This window comes from Hyperolius riggenbachi, chromosome 9 (assembly GCF_040937935.1).
Source record: "Hyperolius riggenbachi isolate aHypRig1 chromosome 9, aHypRig1.pri, whole genome shotgun sequence".
NCBI lineage: Eukaryota > Metazoa > Chordata > Amphibia > Anura > Hyperoliidae > Hyperolius > Hyperolius riggenbachi.
In genome coordinates, this window is record NC_090654.1 from 177,616,271 (window position 1) to 177,632,612 (window position 16,342).

General features: G+C 47.7%; 1 protein-coding gene across 3 annotated transcripts in view; it reads right to left on the bottom strand.

The window, feature by feature from the left end:
• Positions 1-16,342, bottom strand: part of FAM3D (FAM3 metabolism regulating signaling molecule D) — a 211,120-nt gene that overhangs the window by 138,627 nt on the left and 56,151 nt on the right. The window contains exon 1 of one of the 3 annotated variants that reach the window (XM_068251746.1): positions 7,711-8,060. The exons of the other annotated variants lie outside the window; for them this stretch is intronic. The gene's annotated coding sequence lies outside the window, so the exon portion shown is untranslated. Of the gene's footprint in view, positions 1-7,710; positions 8,061-16,342 lie in introns of those variants that run through there. 3 annotated transcript variants of the gene reach the window in all.

Below are 16,342 nucleotides of genomic sequence, written 5' to 3' on the forward strand. Positions count from 1 at the left end.
AGATGACTACCTTGACTTGATGTAATTCTTTGAATAAGTGCAAGGTTGAAGTTCAGTGAACTGGGGAGTAGGCAGAAGCATGGTCAAATGTAGCAGTAGGACAGAACAGGAGGTCAATAGTGAGAGAATGGTATTAGGGAGAAGGCATGAAGATAGTCAAACCTAGCACATAGTCATCTATGGGTTTAACAGTCCAAGCAAACTAATACGGAGTAGGACCAATTGGAATGAGATAAAAGAGCAATAATACACTGAAGTTAGCACCATAACTATCCAGCAATAATTATAGTATTCCTGGGCTCTACACAGCCCACATCCATTTACAGACGTATAATGACCTTGTTGTGCAAAAAGCACGCTTGAGTCACAGAGCACATGTGACAGACTGCCAAGGACAAAAACTACCTGTATAGCCGAAGACTGGGGTAGTGACAGCCAGAAGAATATATTGATTACATTTCCTCAATTCAAACTGATTCCACTACATTCCTGTTCCAGATGTGTAACTTACGCAACAGGGGCGTACCTAGAAATCACTGGGCCGGACCCCCCTGTGAAACTTTGGATGGCCTCTCTCCCCCACCCTCCTCGCTTTCGTTACAGGTAAACTGAGAACCAATGTTATTAAATTGGCTAGTGCACACTTGAATGTGTTTTCCCCATTCAGATAAAAACAGACAGCAGTGAAGTACTGCACACATTTTTTTCTATCAATTGCATTAGCTTCTGTGATACAACGTGCATGTTTTCAAACATATAGACACACATGGTGTGCAGAAAAAGCATACAGAAAACCGGCAGATGAGTGTGCTCCCAGCCTCAAATTTTTATTACACTCACTCTGTCTATGTCTGATGGAGCAAAACTGGCTCTGCAGATTTCTCCAGCATCACGACAGTACTTTACACTTGGGGAGGGGTAGAGAGGTTGGGGGCTGGGTACTGTACACAAGACGCTGCTGCACACTGAATAGGGACTGTCTACAAATCTTTATCTGCAAAACTTTGTTTGATTCTTCATCAGTGGCTGAGCAGATGCAGCCATGAGAGCAATTGTGCAAAGAGCCAAAAGTTTTTTCTCTCTGTGAGAGTTGTCAGTCTCTCAGGACAGGGAAAAGAAACTTCTCCCCCCACAGGCCCCCTGCGGCTTTCCACCCTGAGCCTAACTCGGGGTTACCGCCAGGAAGGTTAATAATATCCTTTATGCATTGATATATTTCCAAGGCTCAGTATGACTTACAGTAAATACCTTTCAGATTCAGTAGACTACGTGCTCATGAGGTAAAGGAGAGGATGTGGGGGTTGTTGCGAGACAAATAATGCAATAAAACGAGATACATTTAATATAATAAAATTTGATTTAATTAATAAAATGAGACACTCCTGTGGATAGGAAAAGATATAGGAAGGATAAGGAAACGTTCAACATATGCAAAATACAGGATTAATGTATCATCCAGTGCATAGTAACAGAGTTTTAAGGTGAGCCAAACATTTTAGAGGTGAACCATGACATAAGGAACACTGGGCTTGATTCATTAACCTGCCTGGCGTTCTATTAAGATCGCCAGGCAGGCTGCGGGAGGTTTTTTTTTTAATAAAAAAAAAACTATTTCATGCAGCCAACTGAAAGTTGGCTGCATGAAAGCCCACTAGAGGGCGCTCCGGAGGCGTTCTTCCGATCGCCTCCGGCGCCCAGAATAAACAAGGAAGGCCGCAATGAGCGGCCTTCCTTGTTTTGCTTACATCGTCGCCATAGCGACGAGCGGAGTGACGTCATCGACGTCAGCCGACGTCCTGACGTCAGCCGCCTCCGATCCAGCCCTTAGCGCTGGCCGGAACTTTTTGTTCCGGCTACGCTGGGCTCAGGCGGCTAGGGGGGCCCTCTTTCGCCGCTGCTCGCGGCGGATCGCCGCAGAGCGGCGGCGATCAGGCAGCACACGCGGCTGGCAAAGTGCCGGCTGCGTGTGCTGCTTTTTATTTGAGCCAAATCGGCCCAGCAGGGCCTGAGCGGCAGGCTCCGGCGGTACTGGACGAGCTGAGCTCGTCCAGACCGCCCAGCAGGTTAACGATAGTGCAGCGTAGCAGTGTGAGTTAGCTACTGTTACACGTGCTAGTGCACAGCCGTCTCAGCCATTAGGCAGCTATAAATTTTTGCCTAGGGTGACAGGAGGAGGGAAGAGCGCTGTTGCACTGAGTAGTGAGATAAGAAATGCCTCTCAGCTCACTCAGAGGTCAGATTACAACAGCAGCTAAAAGCAGCGCCTGACTCCACTCATAGCTGATTAATTCAGTTCCTTCAGCTCAATGATTCAAAGAACCACAGTAATGAATGGGTCAGTGAGAGAAGGCACTGGTCCCAGCTCACTCAGTTCCAGCTCACTCAGTCAGGGATCCATGGGAGTACAGCATCAGCTTCTGAGTCCTGACTGATTAAGTCAGTTCCTCTCTCTTTCTGCTACTGGTAACTCGTGGATTTAGAGAGACTTAGTGTAGCAGCCAGGCATGGACTGCCCCCCAGGTCGCCTTTCATTCAGTGATTTAGGGCTGGTCCAGTGCCTGGTGTATTCAGGTTTGTTGTTGTAAGCCTATGTCAAACACTAAGCTAGCAGCTAAAAGTGCAATTAGAGGGCAGGCAAGCTGGTAAATATACACAACATAATGCAGAGCTTGCCTGGAGGGTCTGTGGGAAAACATCTGTCTGGTCTCTCACCATTGTTAAAATGACTGCCTGTGCAGATAAGGTGTTACACAAGTGGAAAAATGTTGACAGTCCCTACACTCCAGGAGGGCTGCTTTCTGACTTGTGTGAGAGACCACCAGGGACAGGAATCCTATTACAGGTAAGTAGTCTTTGTGTAATGTAGGACTACAATACAGATAAGCTCTCTGCTCCATCTCAGGCTATTCTAAGTTTCTCCACTCCGCCTCTCTCTGGGCTACTGCACGACAAAATCGCAATAGCAATCGCTAGCAGTTTGCAAATGCGACTTTGTGAAGCGATTTTTGAAAGAATCGCTCCAAAAAATTAGAAAAAATCCCAACGCTGCTGTGGGAACACCGTCATAGGGTAACAATAGCCCAGCGCTTTTCAAATCACTGTTGATTTGAAAAGCGCTCAGAAGCACTCTTGGTGTGCAGTGTGCACCAGCCTCCTTCATTCACCTTTGTTTCCCTCTTTCCCTAGTGCTGGCTGGCTGTGTCTTCTTGTCATACAGGAAAGCTAAATAAAAGTGCAATCCTGGTGAGGCAAACATCTTCTTCGACTCTCTTTCAGCTTTTCTCTCCTCATTATTTCTCTGCATAAGGGCTCAGACACACTATAAGGTAGCGAAAGCAGGGATTAGTAGACGTGTGTATAGTGTGTGTGTACTGTGCGTGTGTATAGTGTGTACTGTGTGTGTACGTGTGTATAGTGCTGCGTAATATGTTGGCGCTTTATAAATACAATAAATAAATAAATAATAGTGTGTGTGTATGTATAGTGTGTGTGTGTTTGTATAGTGTGTGTATAGTGAGTGTGTAGTGTGTGTGTATGTATAGTGTGTGTGCGCATGTGTATAGTGTGTGTGTGTGTGTGTGTGTGTGTGTATAGTGTGTGTGTGTGTGTGTGTATAGTGTGTGTGTGTGTGTATGTATAGTGTGTGTGTACTGTGTGTGTGTACTGTGTGTGTGTACTGTGTGTGAGTACTGTGTGTGTGTACTGTGTGTGGTGTGTGAGAGTGCATGCCGCAATAAGTATATTTTATGGTGAAACGCTCTGCTGCATTACAACTATTTTCTGGTGAACCCATGCCGCAATAAGTATATTTTATGGTGAAACGCTCTGCTGCATTACAACTATTTTCTGGTGAACCCATGCCGCAATAAGTGTATTTTCTGGTGAACCCATGCCGCAATAAGTGTATTTTCTGATTTTCTGGTGACATGCTGCTGCATTATGATTATTTTTAGGGGTTTTGGGGGTGGGGGGAATGGGGCTGGGGGGCAATCACGGGGGGCGGGGGGGCGCCACAGGATTTCTCGCCTGGAGTGACAAAATGGCTAGAGACATAGCAGCTAGTGAATCAGCGTGCCTTTATGAGGGCTCCCTGAACACTACTGCACACTAACGGGACTGGGCACTCAGCGCAGGCTATGCTGCTGTATTGCAGCACATCGAACACTAGTAACGTCCGCTCCACTCCTCCTGCCCTGAGCCCATTCAGGTCCAGTCACATTAAAGGAGGTGATCCCTGCACTCTGATTTGCCCAAAAGGCCATCTGTCAAGTACAGGGCGCAAGTAGTGGAGCGGACGTTAAGTCACTAAGCTTTGCTACGCTGCAATACAGCAGCATAGTGTGCGCTGAGTGCCCGCTCCCCTGACTGAGCCTGTTTACGCACGCTATGCTGCCACTAGCATGCGTAGCATGCAGGGAGACCTCAATAAGGCACACTGATTCACTAGCGCACTTAACATTAGCTAACTCGTGCTGTTACGCTGCATTATACTTCCAGCCCATTGTTCTTTGAGAAAGTAATAATCCCTACTGAAGTTTATACAAAGTAATATGGGAGTTGCACTGTATATAAACTAATTAAAATGAATTCACACCAGGAATTGGTCCAGTCTCAACTAGAGTTGATGATCATCACATGTCACACATTTTTACAAGTTGCTGAGGGCATGCTTAGTTAAAGAACAAGCGACACCCATGCTAACCTAGAAATAAAAAACACATATGTAAGTAGATAAATACTACTGTTACTTGCATAACAGATGTATTGTGCTATCCACGTAATGATTCCTGTGAATTTTATAAAGGAAAAGCAGAAAATCCTATTCTAGGCAGTGGCCATTTTACCAAGCTAAAGCTGACTTTATATCCTCCCTGACTCTTGTTTTCCCCCCTCCCTTCTCTTGCTCATTGTGTATTCATAGCTGCCCTCCTTCCAGAGTCTTCAGACACTCCCACGTGCCGGGTGTCGGGCGACTCTTCCTGGATCCTGATGTTCATCATCATCACGGCGGCCGCTGCGCAGTGTGACAGACCTGCGCATGCGTGGTTTTCTAACTCTAAGCCGTGCATGTGCAGGCCTGTCAAGCTGGTCACCGTGATGACGCATAGCAGCCGGCGTGATGACGACGAGCGTCAGGATCCAGGAAGAGTCGCCCGACACCCGGCCGGGTGTCGCCGGTAACGGGAGCCGCCGGCGGGACACGGAGAGGAGCCAAGAGGATGCTGGGGGACCTCGCGGCCTACGGTGGGCTGGAGGAAGCCCCATGTAAGGGAAATTTTTGAATTTAGGTTTCTGCTCAGGTTCCCTTTAAAGTTGTGCTATTCAGACTTTACTAAGTTCTACAGGCCAGTACAGTGGGACAGTAGATCAGGCAGTATATTGACCACTTTCATTGGCTAAATCAGTTTGATCTGAGCAAGAGATGGCCTTCATTCAGCATTTGTGACTGCCAAGAGGAATTAGGGAATACAACCTCCAGTATGAACGACCCTCCAGTATGAATGACCCCCCCCCCTTCCCCACCATGGTGGGTGCCACTCTGCACTAAGCAAATTGCACAGTGCAAACCTAACATTAAATTCCAGCACAAAATGCCAGAATGTCCAATAAGCGGTGGGTGGCAGATGCTTTGACACAAGCATACAAAATCCGCATTCCAGTGAGAACCTGTGTAACTATCCCAAGTTTTCAGTACGTGGTGAAATGAAAAATTAGACTAAAAAAAAAGCAATATAGCCTTTTCTGTACAACAAAAGCATACTAAAAATGAATTCTATCCTAAGCTTTAAGATAAGCTGTGAGAATGTTGGGGCAGGCGCTACACAAGACCAGAAAAAAGTGCTAAAAAAATACCCTATTTGAAGCCACCCAAGGCCCGGGCCGTTGTGGCCATTCCACAAATCCGGCCCTGGTAACTAGTGGTGGCTGGATAGTGTAATGGTTAAGGGCTCTGCCTCTGACACAGGAGACCAGGGTTTGAATCTTGGCTCTGCCTGTTCAGTAAGCGAGCACCTATTCAGTAGGAGACCTTGGGCAATTCTCCCTAACACTGCTACTGCCTATAGAGCGCTTCCTAGTGGCTGCAGCTCTGGCGCTTTGAGTCTGCCAGGAGATAAGCGCGATGTAAATGTTCTGTGTCTTTGTACAGTATGTAACGTGTGGCACTTCATTAAAAGGAGACACAGTCCGTTAGTGCAAATAACTGCATTGACTCACAAGCACTTCTGAAAAACTTTTTCTGTAGCACAGTGCCGCTAAAAGGAACATATACATAAATAAAATCTATGAAGGCAGCACCTTCTCTAGACCTGAGTTGATTTAAAATGGGCTGAGGCAAAGTGGAAAGCTGCCTTGTGGTTTGCAAAATCAGAACCTGAAATTCTTTTTTAAAAATCAGAAAAGTTGAAACCAGTTTTCTATCAGCACACAGTTCTTTGTCTTCCATCCTGCTTGGCCAACAAATGTTCGTGATTCGCCCGGATGTCGGCCAATTATTGTTGATTGCGTATGCAAGAACACACTTTAGTTTTATGCTGTGTTTAATGTTTTCAAGTATAGATGCAATTTTGAGTTTTAGGCTACGTTCACAGTGTAACGTTGCGGAGCTGTGTTCTAAAGTCTTATAAAGCAGCTTACCGCACTGCAATGATAAGCCTATGGGACATTTACAGTGCAATGTTAGCATCACATTGTAACATGTAGCGTTATGGTAACGCACTGCTGCAGTGCGTTACCTTTAAATGCACACGTTACCAGTTACAGTTACTTTTCATTGCCTGTATGCTTTACTGTTCCTACTGTATGCGATGGTAACGCAGCATTAATGTGTATTACCACCTTTTTTTGTCTGTAGAAAGTGAAGTCCGCACGATGTCGGTAGAATCAGTATGGCTTTATTCAATCGTTACACATAACAAGCTAAATATGCTATGATTAAGGGCGTGTAACGCCCGAAACATGTCAGCATGTGTTGCTGGCTTTTAGCTTGTTATGTGTAACGATTGAATAAAGCCATACTGATTCTACCGACATCGTGCGGACTTCACTTTCTACAGTCTTGGATCTGAGGTCTTGGCAACCTGCTTTCCTGCACTGTCGGTGGAAGGAGGTTGTGAGCGGAGTTCCACATTCTTAGTGTGTCACCTTTTTTTGTGTTGGGTTGTAATACTGCCTTGTGACTTTAAAGAGGAACTCCAGTGAAAATAATGTAATAAAAAAAGTGCTTCATTTTTACAATAATTATGTATAAATGATTTAGGCAGTGTTTGCTCATTGTAAAATCTTTCCTCTCCCAGATTCACTTTCTGACATGTATTACATGGTGACATTGTTACTGTGGGCAGGTTATGTAGCTGCTTCTAGCTGTTCTGGCCGTTACAGACAGCTGTAAACAGCTATTTCCTGTCTGTGAACATTGTTACATTGTGGCAGTTTGCCCAGAGTACCGCGGTCCCAGAGCTTCTTGTGGGAGGGGTTTTACCACAATATCAGTCATACAGCGCCCCCTGATGGTCTGTTTGTGAAATGCAATAGATTTGTCATGTAAAAGGGGGTATCAGCTACTGATTGGGATAAAGTTAAATTCTTGGTCGGAGTTTCTCTTTAACGTCGCATCACAACGCAACGTCCCACTGTGAACCTAGCCTTATACCAAACAAAATCTTGCTGCAGATGTGTATAATACATGCACACTACTTCTAATTCACTTACCTAGCCACAAAGCTAGTCCAATATCACCCATGTGAGGAATACAAAACCTGCCACCATACAGAGAATGATAGTTAATAAATCCAGGCCAGATTTGCAGAGTCTCTCTGAGGATCTCCAGTCCACAGGTACCTTAGTTAATCAGACTGATTGATCCAAAGCTTAACATGCTTCCTGGCAGAAAGGTGAGTGTGTTCCGCCATCCATTTCCTCATATACATGGTGACCTGATATTCCGGATTTACAGGTTTAATTTATTCATTGTTTTGGTAGGTGTTGACTCCTGTGTTGAGCCTCTGTTTTTCTGGATAGTTACTTTTAAAAGGTTAATGTTTTAATAACACATAGTAAGCATTACCATGATGACTGACTGACAAGCAGTACTGATAATAGTACAATTGATATCATAAGGTAAATAAGGTAAGGTAAAGAAAGAAATGCTGTATTCAGACATAAATCTGTACATTTCTGTTCTGGTCCTGTACTGGACAGTCCTGTCAGTTATGCATCAGTTTTACATCTGTTATCTATCAGTTTTACCTGACTGGAAATGTACACCTTTTATGTGTGAACACAGCCATAGAAAATATACAAAACTGATACAAAAGTGACAAGACTGGACCGGAAATGACAGGACAGGGCTAAGGGCCGGTTCGCACTAGAAGGGGTGCAAACCGGATACAGAAGCACATCTGCTAGGTGGTTGCGTTCCCGTCTGTTTTGCATCCGCTTTACAACAATTTATACTGTCCGCTCCGGGTCTGCTCATCCAATTTGATTATGTGTCCTGCGTTGATCATGTCCGCCTGTACGCATCGCTGCTCACCTGTCCCGCCTCCACTCAGTCCGTCTATATTCAGCCGAGAGGCCAGCAACAGCCTGAGGCTCTCCATAGGCTGCATTAGGCCAATTCTCCCTAGCAATTCTCCGCTGCCGTGATGTAATACTCAGGATAGGGGGGAGGTTAGTTTACCAGTTAGGTAACAACAAAACAGCAATCAGACAAGATCTAATAGAGTCCTCTGACCTGGCCTGCCTGACCGAAACCTGGCTTTCTGAACCAGTGAGCCACACCCTGGAGGTTGCTGTGCCAATCAATTATTCTGTGATACACTGCAACAGGAAAGAACACAGGGGTGGAGGGGTTGCACTTTGTTTCAGATCGGCTTTGAAAATCAGACCACTTTCTGTAGGACCTACCAACTCATTTGAGAAAAACATTGACATATTGCTTATCTACTGTCCACCAGGAGAGGACTCGACCTTCTTTAATGAACTTGTAGAACTCCTATGCAACTTAACACTGGAACACCCCAGATGGATTGTTCTTGGAGATTTCAATACATGGGTGGATAACACCTTTTCGCAATTAGGAATAGAGCTACCTCGCACCATAAATGAACTGGGCTTCTCCCAAGCAATCAGCTCTGCTACACACAAGAAAGGCCACACTCTGGACCTTATATTCAATATTGGTCTGTCAATAGCCAGTGTGGAAACTAATCCTGTAGTCTGGTCAGACCACCACACTATCCACTTCTCCTTCTCAATACCAGCTGCCAAACACCAGCTCAAGAATAAAATAAAATATTGCCGCTTAAAAGGGCTAACACCGCAACATATTCAAGATAACCTCTGCTTTGATGAACTGACAAACTCCAGCTTTAACCCTGATACTCTGGTGTTTAAATACAACAAATATGTATCTTCCACCCTTGAGACCATTGCTCCTCTGCGTACCAAACATCTTAACCCACACAATCATGCACAGTGGTTTGGTAACTCTATTAAAGAGCTGAAAAGACAAGGCTGGAAACTTAAAAGATTGTGGCGCAAATCTCAGTCCCCAGAAGACAAACATGCCTTAATCCTTCACTTGAAGAACTACCAAAAGGTAATCACCAAGAAAAAGTCATCCTTTCTATCATGAGATTGCAAATGCAGTAAACAAGCCAGCCCAACTGTTCCGCACAGTGGAAAAACTCGGCATGCCAAAAAATCAATATCCAGTCTTCAAAGGACCTCTGTGACAAATTTGCCCATTTCTTCTCAGACAAAGTGTCTGCTATTCGGTCCACCATCCAGCTTACAGCATCTGAACCTTATTTAGCACCAAAGACCATTAGCAGAGACAACGTAACATCTTGGTCATACTTCAAGGAAATTGATGAAGAAGTCACATCAAGCATCCTCCTCCACCTCCGCCAGACCAGGGCCGTTTCTTGCCCCGTTCAGCCGGTTCTGCTGAACGGGGCGCCGATGAGTGACAGATTGGGGGGCGCCAGGCCGTCCCTGTGGCCGCCGCCACTGCTCCCCCTCCCTCCCTCCTGGCGCCTCACTCAGACCTCGATCAGGCGGCGACCAATCGTGCGGGCGCTAGGACCTAGCACACCGCACTGATATGCGGAAGTGACATCACTTCCGCATATAGAGCGGTTGCGTCCGGCGCCCGCCGGTACTGGTCGGGTCGCCGCTGATCCTGAGGTCTGCAAGGTAAGGGGGGAGCGGGAGCGGCGGCTGGGGGCTCCCTGTCACTTACTGCTCAAACGGGCTCCCTGTCACTCACTTCCTAAAGGGGCTCCCGGTCACTCACTTCCTAAAGGGGCTCCCTGTCACTCACTTCCTAAAGGTACTCCCTGTCACTCACTTCCTAAAGGGGCTCCCTGTCACTCACTTCCTAAAGGTACTCCCTGTCACTCACTTCCTAAAGGGGCTCCCTGTCACTCACTTCCTAAAGGTACTCCCTGTCACTCACTTCCTAAAGGTACTCCCTGTCACTCACTTCCTAAAGGGGCTCCCTGTCACTCACTTCCTAAAGGTACTCCCTGTCACTCACTTCCTAAAGGGGCTCCCTGTCACTCACTTCCTAAAGGGGCTCCCTGTCACTCACTTCCTAAAGGTACTCCCTGTCACTCACTTCCTAAAGGTACTCCCTGTCACTCACTTCCTAAAGGGGCTCCCTGTCACTCACTTCCTAAAGGGGCTCCCTGTCACTCACTTCCTAAAGGGGCTCCCTGTCACTCACTTCCTAAAGGGGCTCCCTGTCACTCACTTCCTAAAGGGGCTCCCTGTCACTCACTTCCTAAAGGTACTCCCTGTCACTCACTTCCTAAAGGGGCTCCCTGTCACTCACTTCCTAAAGGGGCTCCCTGTCACTCACTTCCTAAAGGTACTCCCTGTCACTCACTTCCTAAAGGTACTCCCTGTCACTCACTTCCTAAAGGGGCTCCCTGTCACTCACTTCCTAAAGGTACTCCCTGTCACTCACTTCCTAAAGGGGCTCCCTGTCACTCACTTCCTAAAGGGGCTCCCTGTCACTCACTTCCTAAAGGTACTCCCTGTCACTCACTTCCTAAAGGGGCTCCCTGTCACTCACTTCCTAAAGGTACTCCCTGTCACTCACTTCCTAAAGGGGCTCCCTGTCACTCACTTCCTAAAGGGGCTCCCTGTCACTCACTTCCTAAAGGTACTCCCTGTCACTCACTTCCTAAAGGGGCTCCCTGTCACTCACTTCCTAAAGGTACTCCCTGTCACTCACTTCCTAAAGGGGCTCCCTGTCACTCACTTCCTAAAGGGGCTCCCTGTCACTCACTTCCTAAAGGTGCTCCCTGTCACTCACTTCCTAAAGGGGCTCCCTGTCACTCACTTCCTAAAGGGGCTCCCTGTCACTCACTCACTTCCTAAAGGGGCTCCCTGTCACTCACTCACTTCCTAAAGGGGCTCCCTGTCACTCACTCACTTCCTAAAGGGGCTCCCTGTCACTCACTCACTTCCTAAAGGGGCTCCCTGTCACTCACTCACTTCCTAAAGGGGCTCCCTGTCACTCACTCACTTCCTAAAGGGGCTCCCTGTCACTCACTCACTTCCTAAAGGGGCTCCCTGTCACTCACTCACTTCCTAAAGGGGCTCCCTGTCACTCACTCACTTCCTAAAGGGGCTCCCTGTCACTCACTTCCTAAAGGGGCTCCCTGTCACTCACTGCCTAAAGGGGCTCCCTGTCACTCACTGCCTAAAGGGGCTCCCTGTCACTCACTGCCTAAAGGGGCTCCCTGTCACTCACTGCCTAAAGGGGCTCCCTGTCACTCACTGCCTAAAGGGGCTCCCTGTCACTCACTGCCTAATGGGGGTCCAGGCTGGCTACATGTACTGGGGAAACTGGCTGTTTGTCATTATGTGCATTTACTGGTGAAAAGCTGTCTCTTATTATGTGCATTTACTGGTGAAAAGCAGTCTCTTATTATGTGCATTTACTGGTAAAAAGCAGTCTCTTATTATGTGCATTTACTGGTGAAAAGCTGTCTCTTATGTGCATTTACTGGTGAAAAGCGGTCTCTTATGTGCATTTACTGGTGAAAAGCGGTCTCTTATGTGCATTTACTGGTGAAAAGCGGTCTCTTATTATGTGCATTTACTGGTGAAACGCTGTCTCTTATGTGCATTTAGTGGGGAAATTTTGTCAGTAAAAATAATCTTTTGTCAGTAAATTTTTAGGTATTTGTCAGTAAAAAATAACGTGAAAGGTTGGCAACACTGGCAGGCTGCGCGGCGCAACGGGAAAGATACAGGCAGCCCACCTCACGCTTGGGCTTGGCGGGGGGAGGAGCCGACGACAGCGAGCGAGAGTACGGTGGCCGCAGGCAGCCATAAATACGCAGTGTGTGACTGCGTCGCACTCGCAGAGCCTCTCAACCTGAGTCAGTCCAGAGACTAACAGACTGCCAGGCAGTCAAAGCCAGCCAGGAGCAAGCCCATGGAAGAGGGGTAGGAATGGGGTACCACATGCATGCGTAAAGAGGTGGAAGGTGTGGGTGTGATTAGGCAGGACATGGGTGTGGTTATGTGGTTGGGCGCGGTTAATTTAACCACTCCCATAGGCGCCAGAGAAAATCTTGCTGCCAGGTGCCAGGCACCCCAGGCTCACCCCTGTGTGCAGCAGCAGTGTGCGGCGGAGCCCAGCCCCAGAAGGTGGAGTCTTTTTGGCCAGTTGGACTCGGGCTCCTCGCTGCCACTGCTGCTAGTGGGTGCCTTGGCCCTTGCTGCCGCTGCCCGCTAGCACCTCCATGGTCCCCTGCCCGGACCCCCACCGTTCCTGGCCCGGCGCCTTCTTCCAGTTCCACCTGCCATGAGATGGACCTCATGGTAAGTAGGCAGTAAGGCAGGCAGTCTATGTACAGCACTGCCTCTCTCTTTCTGATGTGGCTGCTGGGGGAGGGGGGCGCTCTTTTTGCCCTGGGCTGGTGGTCAGAACCCACCATGGTGATGGTCTAACAGTGTGACTCCCTGGCTGGGGGTAGGGGGGCACTCTTTTTGCTCTGGGCTGGTGGTCAGAGTCTGACCACCAACCAGCCCAGGGCAAAAAGAGTACCCCCCTTCCCCAGCCAGGGAGTCACAGTCAGACCATGGTGGGCTCTGACCACCAGCCCAGGGCAAAAAGAGCACCCCCCCTACCACCCACAGCCAGGGAGTCAAAGTCAGACCATGGTGGTCTGACGGTCAAACCACCATGGTCTGACTGTGACTCCCTGGCTAGGGGGGGAGAGGGTCACACTTTTTTTCCCTGGACAGGTGGTCAGACCACCATACTGTGACTCCCTGGCTAGGGGGCGGAGGGGGTCACTCTTTTTTTCCCTGGGCAGGTGGTCAGACGCAGAGTAAAAAAATTAAAAATAAAATAAAAATGGTGAGTTGGTTTCAAGAAGCCTTTTGACATGATTTCACTTAGCAGCTTTGATTGGGGGGGCAATTTTTTGACTCTCGAACTGGGTGAAATTTAGCCTAGAAACTGCCCTGCGCCAGACTACCTGTGACCTGGATCCTGGCCCAACACAGTTCATGTTGAACTGCTCCTGACCTGTTTATACCGATATTCCTCAAAATTGTAAACTGTTCCTTACAATCGGGGATATTTCCTACTTTACTGAAAGAAGCAATCATCAGGCCTCTCCTCAAAAAAAACCTTCGCTGGACCCAGATGCAATGACTAGCTACAGACCTGTCTCTAACCTTCCCTTTCTGGGGAAGGTAATTGAAAAAGCCGTATACCTCCAGTTAGAAGCCAAAATCTTACAAAACAACATTTATAACCCATTCCAGTCTGGCTTCAGGAAACATCACAGCGCTGAAACTGCCTGCATCCAAATCTGCAACCACCTGCTCATGGCAAGAGACGGAGAGTGCTCCATCCTTATACTGCAGCCTTTGATACAGTTGACCATGACATCTTAATTAGCAGGCTACAGGAATATTGTGGCATTGATGGCATAGGTCATTAATGGTTCCAATCTTTCCTGAGTGGCAAAACTCAAAAAGTGCCTATGGGGCCCTTCTTGTCCACCTCTGTACCACTTAAATATAGGGTGCCCCAGGGCTCAATCTTTTCGCCCCTGCTCTTCACAATCTACATGTTACCGCTTGGAAAACTAATCCAAAAACACGGCCTGATTTACCAATGCTATGCTGACACCCAACTATATCTTTCCTTCAATCCTGGTGTGACACACCCAACTTCTTTTTTTTTTTTTTTTAAAGAGAATTTTTATTAAATTTTTAAACAAGTAACAAATCATGTCATTTCAGAAGGTTTAGACACACCCAACTTCAACTATAAACGCCTGCTTAGCTGAGCTACAGCAATGGATGAGTGACAACTGGCGGAGACTCAACGCAGAAAAAACTGAAGTCCTTATGATCAGAGGGCAGCGCATGACAACAAAACAACTTCAGTTGCAGTCTTTACCACTGGGAATAGGAGGCACAGATCTACACAGCTCTGAGCATGTGCGTAGCCTTGGAGTTCTAACTGATGGGGTTCTAAACTTCAGAACCCACATCTCTGCTGTGGTGAAATCATCCTTTTTTCTCTTGAAGAACATCACAAAAATCAAACATCTCATCCCCCAGAAGATCTCCCAACCTTAGTTCATGCCTTCATTACATCCCGACTGGACTATTGCAATGCTCTCTACACCGGCGTTCCAAAGAAGGACTGCCTATAGCTGATACAGAATACTGATGCCAGACTGTTAACCAACCAACCCCATCACTGCCACATAACACCAGTCCTGCACTCCCTTTACTGGCTACCTTTAGAATAGAGGAACCTATTCAAAATCAGCCCACTGACATTTAAGTCACTTTATAATCTGGGCCCTGAATACTTGAAAGAAATGCTTCAGCTGTGTAGCACTCCCTGCAATCTCAGATCCACAGGCTCCGATAATCTTGTCATACTCAGAGTCCACCTGAAAACTTTTGGTCCCAGAGCCTTCTGTCATGCTGCTCCTATATTATGGAACTCCTTACCTAAGCAGATCAGGACAGCTCCATCTCTGGATGTGTTTAAATCCAGACTGAAAACCCACCTGTTCAGTTTGGCATTTTCATAAATATAATTTTGTTGTGTTAACACTTCATCCTACTTAGGGCCGGCCTTTGCTATGAGTGACCTGAGCGGTCGCTCAGGGCGCCATGCTCTCAAGGGCACATGCGCCCTGTCACCCGTTGCCGCTCCGCTGTCTCTCCCTGCATCCTCTCTGTTTGTAGTTAGAGCAGGACTACAAGAACATGGTCGCCGATGTCCACAAATGCGGACAATCGGCGGCCATTTTCTTGTAGCCCTGCTCTAACTACAGATGGAACGGAGGCGGGGAGAGAAGAGTGACGTCGGCACTGGAGCTGGATGTCAGGTGAGTCAGTCTCTGCCCGGCCCGCTGCCACAGAAGGAGGAGGAGGGATTGCCTGGGGACATACTGGGGAAAACTACCTACACTGGGTGCATACTGGGGCAAACTACCTACACTGGGGGCATACTGGGGCAAACTACCTACACTGGAGGCATACTGCGGGCGTACTACCTACGCTGGGGGCATACTACCTACACTGGGGGCATACTACCTACACTGGGGGCATACTGGGGCATACTGGGGCATACTACCTACACTGGGGGCATACTGGGGCAAACTACCTACACTGAGGGCATACTACCTACACTGGGGGCATACTGGGGGCATGCTACCTACACTGGGGGCATACTGGGGCAAACTACCTAAACTGGGGGCATACCCAGTGTAGGGGGCACACTGGGGGCACACTGGGGGCATACTACCTACACTGGGGGCATACTACGTACACTGGGGGCATACTACCTACACTCGGGACATACTGTGGCATACTACCTACACTGGGGGCATACTACCTACAGTGGGGCATACTACCTACACTGGGGGCATACTACCTACACTGGGGCATACTACCTACACTGGCGGCATACTACCTACACTGAGGGCAGCTATGCTACTACACTGGGAGCAGCTATGCTACTACACTGGGGGCATACTACCTACACTGGGGGCATACTACCTACACTGGGGGCAACTATGCTACTACACTGGTGGCAACTGTACTAGCTACACTTGGGGCAGCTATGCTACCTATATGGGGCAACTATACTACCTACACTGGGGCAACTATGCTACCTATATGGGGACAACTATGCTACTTACACTGGGGGCAACTATACTAGCTACCTTTACTGTGGCAACTATATTACCTTTGCTTGGCTACCTACACTGAGGGCACCTACACATGAGATCCTATACTGAGGGCACCTATACCTGGCTACCTAACTACCTATACT